A 13,186-nucleotide genomic window follows, 5' to 3' on the forward strand; every position below is an offset into this window, starting at 1 on the left:
AGGTTCCTAGTTCCCGTTGTTTTTGGTGTCTGTCCGCAGTGCCTAAGGTTGGTTCAGTGGGTTGTGTAGACTTCCTGGTGGAGGGGACTAGTGCCTGTGTTCTGGTGGATGAGGCTGGATCTTATCTTTCTGGTGGGCAGGTCCACATCTGGTGGTGTGTTTTGGGGTGTCTGTGGCCTTATTATGATTTTAGGCAGCCTCTGTGCTAATGGGTGGGGTTGTGTTCCTGTCTTGCTAGTTGTTTGGCATAGAGTGTCCTGCACATTAGCTTGCTGGTCGTTGAGTGGAGCTGCGTCTTGGCGTTGAGATGGCGATATCTGGGAGATTTTCGCCGTTTGATATTATGTGGAGCTGGGAGGTCTCTTGTGGACCAGTGTCCTGAACTTGGCTCTCCCACCTCAGAGGCACAGCCCCGACGCCTGGCTGGAGCACCAAGAGCCTGTGCTCCACACGGTGAGTGGCAGAGGTGCTGTTAATTTCCTGCGTTGTTCACAAAGAGAGCAGCTTAAATCCTGAGCAGCAGTGGCAGTTGGCGACAGGGAACCTGAATTGCAGAGTGAACATCTGTCTGTGACCATCTGTCTGCAAGCTTGCTGGGGGTCAGTGAAATATAGACCTGACCTGTTGTGTGGTAAAGGGGGCAGGCGGGGAATCTATCTTAATTTTAATTTGTAGTTTGACTTATTGTCTTCAAATTAAGGTGTAACTAATTCAATGCACATGTGTGTACTCAGATATTGAATATACACATATATAGATAGGCATTCAAATTGGCTTTCTGCATTCATTATGCTGATGTGTTGAATATAGATGGGATTTAAAAAATAGCTGTATTTCCAGGAAATAATAAGGTAAAACCTGCCATGTTAAAAGGACAACATGATGTTGGCATCTGTATTATTTCTCTCTTGCCCCCAAACTTAGAAGTTTAAAACGGCAAACGTTTATTATCTCCCCTGGTTTCTGAAAGTCAGGAATCCAAGAGCAGTTTAGCTAGTGGATTCTGGCTAAGGGTCTCCCAGGAGGTTGCATCCCAGCTGTCAGTGGGGCTGCATCTGCCGAAGGCTTGAATATGGCTACAGAACCGGCCTCCAAGGTGGCGCCCTCACCTGGGTGTGGGCGGGAGGCCTGGGTTCCTCACCACCTGGGCTCTGCACAGGGCTGCCTGAGAGCCTCCTGGGATGGCAGCTGACACCCCCTAGAGACTGATCGGTAAAATACACAGCAAGCAAGAAGCCACCGTTTATCACCTGGTCCCCACCATCACTTCTGTTTTATTCGTTAGAAGTGCATCAGTAAGTCCAGCCATTCTCAAAGGGAGGAGAATCAGGCTCCACCTTTTCAAGAGAGGATTATCAAAGGATCTGTGAATGTTTCAAAACCACCACCGCATCCATTCATACTGCTTTAAACCCTGGTACCCCACTGTGCACCAGGAGAGCCCTGTGCTTTGCCTGTGGCTTCTTCGGGGGTGCTCTGGTTGTGCTTCGGACGGCGTGCATCAGGCATGCACATTGTTGCCTAGAGGCACCACAGATGGGGCACACAGCTGGTCAGCTGCTGGGACAGAGGCATCTGGCTTTCCCCCATCTAGGCAAGGACCCAAAAGCAACATATTTCTAGGTTGTAAGTGCTGCGAAGGTGATTTTGCTCCAAATGTGTACTCAGCACCTAAAACAGTTTTTAGCACATAGTAATTGCTCAGTAAATAATAGTCTATTGAATGAATGAATGAACAAATGAGTGCATGAATCAATGACCATGCCTATTGACATGCAAAGGACTGCATGTCAGTTTCAAAGAAGGAAGAGCCTCTGAAGGGGAAGGAAGGCTTAAGCACAAAAAATCCAAAACAGAGTGTGTGTGTGTGTGTGTGTGTGTGTGTGTTTTCAGACATTTATACAGATTATAGCTAAGAAAATAGGGAGAAGTCTATGCAGACATTGTCAGCTTCAATCACATATCCCTGAACTTGTAGCTAAAAGATAATAAAATCCAGCATCTCTGTTAGCAGTCAGAGTTGTTAATTCACAGGCAGGCACTCTGGATGGATTCTGGATGAGAAGCTGCATTTTCAGGAGCACAGCAGGAAAATCATCACTTAGCGTAGCTGAGAATAGCTATCCGTGATTAGCTTCCCTGTGTTTGATGTGGTAGCTTTTGTGCTACACGCAGCGTGGGATGAAGTAGCCGACTCTCTAGACGAGTCTCAATGCACTGAAACAAGCATGTATACGGGGCGCAGTGAGCACGGCCAGGCGTTGAGGGCAGAAACAAGAGGCTTCTTCACCTGGGAAAGAAGAGGGCTGTGCTGCTGGCCAGGACTCCACACCCAGGTCAGAACGCGTCCAGCGGGGGATCGAATGGTCCTGGGAAGGAGAATGTGGACAGAGCACATTTCATACCCAGGCTTAGCCTCATGTCTGTGAACAGATGGACATTTAGATCATTTTTCTAGCCTGAGATGATTCCCTGTATGGAGCCAAGATGCGCAGTTGAAAAGTGAGAAGTGGAGCCTCTCAACGTGAAAATTGGCATCCGTGGACTGGAACTGTGGGTAATTGGTACTTGGCTGAGCGTTGACTTTCGGCTGGAGTGTTCAGTGCGTTACCACGAGGGTGTCTCGTGAGCCGGCCTTGCTCCAGGATGTGTAGCCCTGGGAACTCAACACGTCAATCAAAGTCTCTGCCATCGCGGGGGTTTCTCTTAAAAGACACTGCGGTTGGTGCTGCAATTTCATCTAAAAATGAAGCAACAAGAATCTCTCTCTCCATGTGCACACCTCACATCTTTTGGAGTGTAAGTGTGTGGGCATGTGGATCTGTGTGTAGAGTCCCAGCCTCTCAGAGCTGATAGTAACCTCTCTGTAGGATTAGGGACTTTGGACAGTCTGTTGACTCTTTCCTCAGAGCACAAATGTGGTAAATTATCCTCAGAGAAGACGGGCTGGGGTCCCCGGGGACGGATTATTAAAGAGGAGAGTAGGCATCCGTGACTCACTGGCAGTTGGGCGTTTGAATGGTTGCTAAGCTTTGCTCAGCGCTGATCGTTTATCAGAAAACAAACCCACATGGCTTCTTAAATTGCCTCGTAATCATCCATAAATGGTTTTTTAAATTATTCCATTTCATAAGCGCAGTCAACTTGGTTGCCTCTAAAAATACATGTACCACAGAAATTTATTTGGACAATTGACAGTTTCTCTCAAGCTTGTTCCATTTTAATATTTACTGTGATCTGTAACCAGGTTATAAATAATTATATTCTCGGTAAATTTATTTGCCTCAGTGAAATACAAAATTTAGCTTAAATATCAGGAATCTGTGATTGCTTTTAGGATATAAATATTCTCTCTGCTGTGAAATAGGTATGAATCATCAGGTACCAGTGGAAAACATTACACAGTCGTTATGCACCCTCCAAAGGTGACTGATGACTGCTTATCACAGTTTCTTCAGAGAGGTATTAGGCATCAAATGATTCATCAGTCATATTTCAGGAATCTGTTTGACTAACGGGTGGAATTATCTGAGCATCCTTTCACACTTATATCGCTTCCAGTAAAAACCACTCCTGTCTCTTCTGCGTGCACTTAATGAAGTCTGCGATCTTGCTGGCCTACGACATTTGACATGCTCAAATGAAAGCAAATAACAAAGATGCTAGATGACAGTCCATGTTCTTAATTAAAAGATTTATTGTTCAACACTGTGCGTGGCATTTCTTCACTCTCTTAAAATAGTTTACAAATTTTGAGAGCATCAAACTTAAAATACCAATTAGCTAAATTAACTCAGATAATTGAAGAACAGTATCCTTAGAGTTCTGGGTGTTTAATTTTTATTTTTGATCGTCATTGGATTTGAATTTTCTAAAGTTAAGCACTGTAGAGAAATCTATATCTGCAGGGCACGTTTAGCCTTCTAAGTAACTTCTTTAGAATGGCCCAAACTTGGTTGCCCTAAAAGTATCAGAAAAATTAATTATTAAGAACTCATCACTTAATATAAATAGTAAAGGAGTTTTGGAAGCTGCCTCTCTCCTTTTCTTCTCCTTCCATTTCTGTGGTCACTGACGTTCCCTCTGCTGGAAGCACTTTTCCCCACATAACCACCTAACGCACTCCCTCATCTTCCCCAAGTACTTGCAGAGATTTTCACCTTTCAATGTGCTCTGCAGACACCATGCTATTTAAGATGGTAACACGCCCTCCCTACCCGCTCCCCAGCCCTCCTGCTTCCCCTTGCCCTGATTTATGTTTTTCATGGGCCTTATCACTTTCTGACATGTCGTGTTAGTGTTGACTGGCCGTCTTCTCCCACAGACACGGAAGCTCCACGTGGCTGTTTGTTTTGGTCACCACTGGCCCCCCCTAACCCCTAAGATGGTGCTTCTCCCCTTCTGGGCACTCAGTTAATGCCAGCAACCTGGGGTGACCTTTACCTGCCAGTTCATCCAAGCACCTGGCCAGCTGTCTAGAACATCCACCTTTAGCGTAGTGATGCTTACGTCTCTGGACCACGTGGATGTCTTACAAACATTTCTGGATTGAGAACCAAAACGTGAAAGCTGAGTATCTGGTGAGGATTCATCCACTTCTGCATTCTCCATTCCTTGGAGTGTACAGCTGTCTCAAAAATACTGCTTACTAACCTTTCTGTAAACAAATTCCTACCCAACACCAGAAGCTCTTTAATTACACTAAAACATTAGATGTGGGCTTCCCTGGTGGCGCAGTGGTTGAGAGTCCGCCTGCCGATGCAGGGGACGCGGGTTCGTGCCCCGGTCCGGGAAGATCCCACATGCCACGGAGCGGCTGGGCCCGTGAGCCATGGCCGCTGAGCCTGCACGTCCGGAGCCTGTGCTCCGCAGCGGGAGAGGCCCCAACAGTGAGAGGCCCGCGTACAGCAAAAAAAAAAAAAACACAACATTAGATGTGAGTCTAATTAGATGTGATTTTATATTTTAGGTTATAAAAATGGAACTTTGGCACAATACTCAGACCTTTCACAAAGGGGAACATTCTTCCCTCTTATTATTGTAGGCAGATCTGGATCTAGAACTAGTCACTTTCAGGTTGTTCTCATGGCCCTGAAATAAGATTGTCCTTTCCATGCCTGTTTCTGTCATGTGCATCCAGAGAAAAACGTTTCCCCTCAGTTCCTTTCTTCTTCCTGCATTTTGATCCGTAGTCTAACCTCTTAAAATGTATGAATTAACATTGGGATATATACTTAACAGAAAGGCAAGATAAACTCCGTATAAGATGGCTACCTTTAGAAACATTTAAAATATGTTATTATAGAACGTTCTACTTTATGGGGATTTTTCCACTTATAGATAAATTGGTCTATTTGAGGAAGCTAAAATCATGATTTTGCTTTCCCACAAAACTCTCTTTAATCCTGGCGTGACCAGGATGACCTGTAAAGATAATATCCTAAATCTACCTTAAACTTCTTCCATTTTGGTTTAATTCTGATTCCTTTTCCTGCAAGGCAGCATTTGCAGTCTCTAGGGGAAAAAAGTCACGTAGGTTTAAAAATGCTGAGGCAGGCCAGGGTGACCCGTTTGTACATCCTCACCCAGCTCATCTTTCCAGAGGATGTCTCAGGGGTCCCTTGGGGTCTGGACTGGTGGATCCTGGTGTCTGGTGACATGGAGTAAGTCCGCAGTGGAGGGGGAGGTGCCTGATGGGACCTCACTGCCCTAACTTTGTGGTTGCTTCCGAGAGCCTCCTGGTCTTGGCTTGATTTGGGCCACACTTTCGCTCTTATTGTCTCTGAGACATCAACAGGCGTTAGTCAACAAGTAAATGGTGCTAATTAGCGCCAAACACACCTCTACACACTCTGCAAGATGACCTCACTGAAGACCACACGACCCCCCGCCATGGGGTAGGTATTGCTGTGATGCCCATTTTATAGAGGAGTAGATGGAGGCGAAGGCAAGCTTGGTGTCTGGTAGCAACAGGGTTAATTAGGGTCTTGTGGGAAAGCAAAATCATCTAGCCCTGATCACCGCCCCAAGTGCTCTCTCCAAAAGCCATCTCACCGTTAGGGCTTCAACATACGAGTTTGGGAGGGACGCAAACGTTTAGTCCGTAACACAGGCCTCCCAGTCTTAGCACTGCTGACATTTGGGGCCAGATAATTCTCTGCAGTAGGGGCTGTCCTGGGCATTGGAGAATGTTTAGCAGCTTCCCTGGCCTCCACCCTCAAGATGCCAGTAGCTTCCCTCCAGCTATGATACCAAAATGTCTCAGACAGGGACAAATCTCCTCTTGGAGGTAGACTTACTGCCACTTGTGAATCACTGGGCCAACCCACCTCTGAAGCTTGGGCTCTGAGCTCCGATGCCATCCAAGGTCACCTTGAAGATGATCCCATGGCTCCGGTTTTAGTGGCAGGGGTTGAACAAAATGTCTTTAAACTACCCTCTAGCCCTGACATCCACAAGCCTCTAATCAAGAAGCCTGTGACCTTGTAGGGGCTCCCCTGGCAGTCCAAATGGTTAAGAATCCACACTTCCACTGCAGGGGGGACACGGGTTCGACCCCTGGTCAGGGAGCTAAGATCCCGCATGCCTTGGCGCAGGCATTAAAAAAAGTTTACGGCCTTGTAGAAGAGGCAAGACATATGCAGAATTAACCTTCAGCATCTTAGTGCTTTGTTTTGATTTTTTTCCCTCCTGAATTGAGAAAGTTGAAGGTGCTCTCTGTCTTGGAGAAGCAAGGGCACACTTTTAAAGGGCCAGTTACCTCTGGCTCTCTTGAATACAGCCCATGAAAGATCTTAGCCAGCTCCACGCCAAACTCCTTGGGGCAGCCTTTTCCTTGTAGGGCTTACAGGACCCTTCGGTCCTGAGCAGGAGTAGGTGATGGCTTCCTAGGAAGGAAGGCCTTTGCACAGGGGCCTGTTCTGGCAGCCACACCTGCGTGCTCAGTAGAGGGACCTCTTGCTGCCTCTCACTGATGGGAGGTGCTCTGAGACCACCTACATACTCAGAAGATGGAACCAAATACGTGAGGATTAAGTACTTCGGTGAACCTGAAATTACAATTGTAATATATTTTTTAACGTAAGTGAACATGTGGTGCTTTAAATCTATCCAAGGTTACCCCGTATTCAACACTTTGAGCACCCGGGCTGCTGTAATAAACATTGTCTAATTATGCATTCTTGGGAGTGCACTTTATGTTGGGTTTTCGAGTTGGAATTTGGATCCAACTGAAGTTATCTACACAGTGCAGTTTTTGTGTATAATAAAGTAGGGATTCAAAATAGTAAGTCTTTTTTGAGGAACTCCACTTTGGGGTCTCCTTGTAGCTTCTCTCTAGAAAGGAATGCAGTTGAGAGCAGTGCTTGCCGGAGTTCAGAGTGGCCTCTCTACCTTTGACATTCTGGTTGCATTCAAGTACATGTTTGGTTGGTACAGGGTAGCAGTGCAGTTTGCAGTCCTGGGTTTTCTTAAATTCAGCTTTTTCTCCATGTTCGGCGATATTATTGGAGGTTTCATCATGACCCAGATTCTTCCAGTTTTGATTTTAAACACGGAAGCAGTGCGTTGACATCACTCGAGTAAAGGGTCTGGTCCTTCCTGATTTCTGCTTCAAACTAATGCAGCGTGGGGGTAGGTGGCCCCCAGGTGATAGCAATAGAAGTGACACTTTTGGCAGAGGCAGTAGGATAACCTGATGCCTTACTGGTTCCCACTCTCTTGGGAGATTTCTTAGCTCCACCTCAGGCTGGGCATTGCAACATTTTGAGCCCAGCTCATAAAAAGAATATTTTGATAACTTTTTTTTACGCTTTCCATGACAGCACTTTAATGGCCCCCTTCCAACTTCCTAACAATGCATCTCCTTCCAGGAGCATCCAGAGGGGGATGGGAGAGGCAGCCTGTTGAGATCAATTCCAAGGTCTGATTCCCTGCCCACCCTGCCCTGCCACCTCCTGCTCTTGAAATTTAGACACATGGACTCTTAAGGTCTATTCTGTACCCTGTGAGAGTTTAACACCCTCCCAGGATTTCTGCAAATGCCCCAGGGCTTACATTCCCATAGTCATGTGGAGATCAGGGCCCTCACTTCCTGGGGCGGGGGGGGGGGGGGGGGCGGTAAGTTGCTTTAACATTCTGCATGGGGTGTTTCTTTAAACTTCTGACCCAGAAGCCCAAACCAGCCCCTTTCTCTGTTTCTCACCCTCCCCCGCAAAAGAAGCCACTTGAGCTTTGTGTCTCTGGCACACTTGCGTCAGTGTTTGTAGGGACTGAGACAGGGCAGGGCTCAAACTGTAGGATCACACACTCGGTTTTCTTACGCGGCGGGTTAATCCGGATTCCTCCCCCAATTTAGCTCCCGGCTGCTCTTGGCACAGGCAAGCCCATCAAGGGCTCAGAGCATAATGGCTTTTTCCTATGAGAAGGGAGACTACTGAGACGATGGGGAACACACCTTCCCTTGCTGGCCCCAATCTCCTATCCTCCCTATGGGTTCTCAGCTTATAGGACCCACTGTGTCCTCACAGGAGCATCAGAGCTCTTTCACATGTCACAGGAGCTGTTCAGAAAATGACCTTGCCCAACAGCAACCAAGGACAGTTCTTGAACCTTATCACCAGGGACAGCTCTCACGCCCCACCCCCACGCTCAGCCACAGAAACAAGAAAGGTTCCCACATTATATACAATTTGCATATTCAACAGGGAAATATCAAAGGCAGAAACGTTCTAAGGCCAAAGGCAATGCTGTTTGCTTCACATACAGCTGCACCTTGTTTTCTTTTGCTTCTCAGATACTGTGTTTTTTCACAAATTGAAGGTTGTGGAAACCCTCCCTGTGTTGTCAGATGATGGTTATAGCATTTTTTAGCAATATAGTTTTTTTTAATGAAGGCATGTACATTGCTCTTTTTAGACATAATGCTATCGCACACTTAATAGACTAGAGTCTAGTGTAAACATAACTTTTATATGCACTGGGACACCAAAAACACTGTGTGCCTCACTTTCTTGTGATCCTCACTTTATTGCGGTGGTCTGGAAGCAAACCGGCAGTCACTCTGAGGTGCGCCTGTATAAGGAAACGCGGGGTATTACAAGATTGTCGTGGTCCTGAAGTTGATGATGAAAGCAGAGCAATGTGGACCAGGTTAAGTTTTAACTTTCAGCCAACCTTGGGCCAGATGCTGGGATTGTCCCCCCAGCTCCATGCCCTGAACCCCATAAAGGTCCCAACATCACCAGGTTACTCCTCTGGGATGGTGAATCCTTTCCCAGTGTGGAACTCTTAGGTTGATGTTTGTGATTCATGAAAGAAATCATGAATAAATATATTTGGTAAATTATGCCCTAAGTGAAGTTATATAACTTTTTTTAAAGAGCAGGTTGCGTGGAGTCTTTAGCATAACAATTGCAGTTGGATTATTCAAGGGAAGTGTGAATATGCATATCTCAAATGTTTTACAAAGAAAATCCTTTTTTTTGTAGGGGGGCGGGGATGATGTCTATCACTAACGACCAGAGTTGTAAGGGCACACTTGTGGAGATGCTGAGTTTGGGAAGAAGCACATGCTCTTGGAGGTGAGACTCTGGCTTCTCCAAAATGAGGGAGAGGACTTGGTTTAATCGTGTCCGTCTGGCTCCCATCCACCCAGCAGGTGCCCACACACCCACTCTCTGCATCTTGGCTCTGGACGTCGTTTCTCGTCCCCCTGCCCTTGTGTCTGCTCCATTCCAGGTCTTTCCTCCTATGGCCCTAACCATCCATCACCTGTCTCAGCCTTGGCCCCCCTTCTCTCCCTGGTCCTTGCTCCTTCTAAAGGCCTCAGGCTTGCATTCTCCAAGGCCCTTCGCTCTGCTCCAGCCCCGCACATCCTCACGTGGGGTGTGGGTTAGAGGAGTTCCTGCGAAGAGAACAGACGTTCTCAGCAAGGGGGGCAACTGCATCATTCTGCCTCCTTGATAAGCAAAGGTTCAGCAATGAGAAGATGTTCTGTGGAGGAAAGAATCTTGGGCATTCGCTGGACTCCCGGCTGTCAGTCTGGAATCCCCTTCTTAGTGTCGATAGGAACATAGGTGTGGTGCCCGCAGGTCTGTGTTCATTCGAGTGTCAGCCCTGCCAGGCACTGAGAGTCCGAGAGAGTCTCTTTCAGAAGAGAGGTTAAATGACTTACCCAAAGACTCGACACTTCTGGGAATTAGTGAAGAGTGAGCAAATCTGTGAGTCTCACCCGTAACATTCTTAATCTTGGTGTCGGGCACACAGGAAAGAGGAATACAGATTATCTGACACTATTGTCATTATCAGTGTTGCTATTATCATCCTCGATTGATTCCAGCACTGTAACGCAGAGGACCGTCCAGAATCCCAGAGCCTCCACCCTCAGGGCCCCCCGCTCCCTGGTCCAGGCAGTGGAAGGGAATGGACTCCTTCCCTTGGCATCAGAACCTGCCTCTCCCTGGGCGCCTCTTGAAGGGAGCTGCATGTCTCCAGATTAAACGCGGCCGTTGCTCTGAAGCGCACAGGTTTATTTGGTTGTCATCTTTGCTGGGTTTGCTCTGCAAGAGCATGATTGCTCCTAATTAACACACCAACACACGAATCACTTCCGGAGCCCTAGCCGCACACGCTGCCCAGCTGCTGGTCGTTTCTTGCAGAAGACAATCAGGGAAAATATAACAAGCCCGCAGCTCTCGCCCCAGCTCGATGCTTCCCCGCCACCGCCCCCGTCTCCCCTGCTGTTCCCGGGAACATGACAGGCGCTGTGGGATGGGGAGGTGTCAGCTGAGAGCAGGCTGGGGGCTGAGGGAATGACTTGGTCTTTCTGATGACAAATGTTCTCAGCTAGGTTGCAGGACTCTAATGGGGGTAGGAGGAAGACTTTACAAGACCATTCTGTCTTGAGGACAGAATTGAGTCTTGTTTAACGGAGGAAGCATTTCGAGGTGTCGAAATCAGAGCATGGGCTCAAGTCTCTCGGTCTCTTCCTAAGTGCGTAAACCAAGTCCTCATCTTGGCCCAGGAAGCACATCTCCACGGGCATCAGACCCAACCGGCACAGCAGGGCTTCCCAAGTCACAAACAGGCTCACGGAGGGGGTTTGGGGGAAGGATGCCTTAACACTGAGCAAGGTGTTCCCCAAGGCAGTTGTATGTCCACCTTGCATCTCAAAATGTGTGTCTGTGTGTTTGATGACAATTAGAAAAAGAAGATGCGTTTGGATGCCCACTCTTAACGTTTAAAAATTCCTCAAGGCCTCTAGTATCACGAGAGACACATTTCCAGCCAAAATCTCATTTAGTTGCAACCACAATCCAAGCACACACTCCTGTATTGATCGTCACAAACAGTTAAGTTTGTGGAGAAGATCACAAGCCAGGCGGCACGGCGGTTTTTCCTGTGTCCGATTCTGTCCAGCGTTCACCCGTTTGCTATTCCTACACACATGCATTGCCATCCCTAGACTCCCACCAGGTTATCCCGTAGGTAAGTCAGTTCTCAACACATCAACCCATGGAGACTTGTCCATGTATAAATGACTATAGATATGTCAGGACGATGATGAGAAACGCATCTGGTGAATTTGGGTGGTATCTTGGTTAACTGCAACTAATGAATCAAAAATCCTCTTGTAACTTTTAAACTATGTTTGTATTGGCCAGTGTATTTTGATTTCTTGTAGACATTGTGTGTTCTATCAGAAGATAAATGATACTTGGCTTCACGATTCCTGTTGCTGTAAACTCTAAGAGGTCCTGAACCATATGTGTTTTTGTTCCTTATCGAGTCTCCAGCACTTACAACAGTGGTTAGTGCGTAGCGGGTGACCAACATAGATCAGTTAATCAAATGTTATTTCATGAATGCATGGAGAGGTGGATGGATGTGGCCGTACAGGGGCTTTGAGACAGATGTTGGGTTTTAGTAACTTACACGGCGTCTTTCATCCATCTTTATTGAACACCAAGAGTTTTGGAACACAGGCACCGGGCACCTGCCGGACCTTAGCTAGAGACGACCACATCTGCCATGTTTGATTTAAGCATATCTCAATGAGTGACTTCTTACTTCTGGTCTCAACCCTGAATACACACTGGGATCACCCAGGGGACTTTTGAGATGATGAAAATGTAATCATGGTGATGGTTGCTCTGTAAATACCCTAAGCCCCTTCGGTTGTGTACTTTAAGCAGGTTAGCTTTATGAGATGTAAATTATATCTCAGAAGAGCTGTTAAAGAATAGTGGGTCCCTCACCCGGAGGTTCAAGTTCAACTGGTCTGGAGCGTAGCTGGTAAAATCTCCCTGTGTGAGTCTAATATGTGGCTGAGGTTGAGAGTTACTGGTTTCCACTCTCTCCAGGACTCTGTGACAAATCAGTTTCTGCAGACATCGGGAATCCCGGGCCAACGGTGGAGACCACTGATTATTCTATTTGCATAGACCTGGCTACCCAGGGACCCACATCAAATGTCACGCACTGTCAATAATGTCTTAACTCCACTGTTCCTAAACCTGACCGAGCATCTTACGAAACGGAGATTTTGCAGAAGACAGCTCCCCCTGGCCTACCTGCCGACTTCCTGAATCACCATCCCCTGAGGCAGGGCTTGGAATCCTGCACGGAGCCCGAGACCCTGATCAGCATTCATAGGGCTGCCACATGCATGTTAAACAGGTGCCCAGGACCCCAGCTAAACAGCATATTTTCCCAGAAGGGTCGTGTGTCACCCCTTGTTGGAAACTGTTCGCACTCACAGCCACCAGGCTGTTGAAACAAATGGCACTTAGTTTACTTAAAGGGACAGGGATGTTTGTGTGAGGCCATCCAGAGAGAGAGGCTGGCCCCTGCCACGTGCTGGCTGTCCAGCCCCGGGTGGCGTGCTTTCCCCCGGCTCTGCTCCTTCTCTGTCTCGCATACCGTGAGGGCGCTGACTCTTCTTACACGTGAGATCTGCTCTCCCGTCTCTGGTCTGAATCCCACGCTTGCATAAGACACTTAGGTCCTCAGTGGCACTTCTTTCCTCCCATAACCTCAGTTTCTCGGTAGCCACCCTCTCTTCAGCTCGTAAACATCCTTCTCTCCCATCTTAACAACAACAACAAAAGAACCCTCAGTCCCTTCCCGCACATCGCACACCCCACCAGCTATACCCCAGTTCCACCTCCATTTTGCATCCAGACTC

The sequence above is a fragment of the Pseudorca crassidens genome, chromosome 15, assembly GCF_039906515.1.
Source record: "Pseudorca crassidens isolate mPseCra1 chromosome 15, mPseCra1.hap1, whole genome shotgun sequence".
In the NCBI taxonomy this organism is placed as follows: domain Eukaryota; kingdom Metazoa; phylum Chordata; class Mammalia; order Artiodactyla; family Delphinidae; genus Pseudorca; species Pseudorca crassidens.